The following is a 1,190-nucleotide window of genomic DNA, read 5'->3' on the forward strand; positions in this document are numbered from 1 at the left end:
CCGCCCCGAATTACTCTCCTGTTTCAGGACCTCAGCGCAGCGCCGAGCACCCCAGGGGAGGCCGAGAACAGCTCCCCGAGCCGCCCGGGCTGGAGGATGCAGGACTCTGGGAGATGCTTCCCTGAGTGATACAGGCACACTGAGTTCACTGCTCATCCCCAGGGCCTTGGTTCACTTTAATTTCCCAGGGATGCTTTTGGAGTTTCAGACACTTTCCTTCTCATACCTACCCCCTGGAAGTTTCCCTCCCAAGAGAAAAGCACGAAAGTCCTGCAGTGACCAAGTGAACACGGCAGCAGGGATGTGCCTTGTGCTTCCCTCAGCAGAGCAGGTCACACACTCATACACACACAGGCTATAACTGTAGCTGAAAACCAAGGACAACGAATATGGAATGGATCAGAAAGATAAATAGCATAAAATCAGGAACAGTCCAGTCCCACACTTGCCATTTGTTATAGAGAGAAGAAGTAAATGGGATTCACATGTCGAGCATTAGCTGGTTGTTAGTCTGTAAGATAATATTAACTTCAGCGCTCGCTGGTTTACTCCAGTTTTCCAAAGGCAGTTCCAGGAGGCGCCCAGCCTGTAATTTAGGATGGCACATACTGTGTGAAAGAGGCTTTGGCACCGGGGCCTACCAGCACATCAAGGTGATATGAACATAATAAAACTTTTGGAGAGGGAGTAGGAGCTCATAAATTAATGCATTCTACTGTTTTAATACTGGGAGCTAACAATGTGTTTCCTGTTCAGCTGATCATCCCCGCTGCAGCCTAACAGCTGTTTTAAAGGTGCTGTGAAACTGAAGAGAGGGAAGATGATTGTCTTTAAATCAATGTTTAATGATGTGTTATTAGGAGAAAAGTCTTCCTCCAGCAGATGTTTACATGTTGAGGATGGAGGGAGCTTCCCAGCCTGCCTGTCTGGGATGACAGGGAGACGCCCCGGTGCCCCACTGGTCTTGCAGATGGTCTTGATGCCCCCAGCACTGGGACACAGCTCACTCAGCACCAGGAGAGGCATTGCCCAGGTCTTTGAGTGAGTGCTGAGGAAACTCCTCTGGGATGTTGAAGTGTTGCAAGGAGGGAGGTTGGACTAGAAGATCCCCAGTGCTCCCTTCCAAATGTATCCAGTCTGGGATTCTGATTCTGTGATGGTTTGCAAATAATTTGAGTCATGACTACGAG

The sequence above is a fragment of the Manacus vitellinus genome, unplaced genomic scaffold (assembly GCF_001715985.3).
Source record: "Manacus vitellinus isolate BGI_N305 unplaced genomic scaffold, ASM171598v3 scaffold_51_pilon, whole genome shotgun sequence".
Lineage (NCBI taxonomy): Eukaryota > Metazoa > Chordata > Aves > Passeriformes > Pipridae > Manacus > Manacus vitellinus.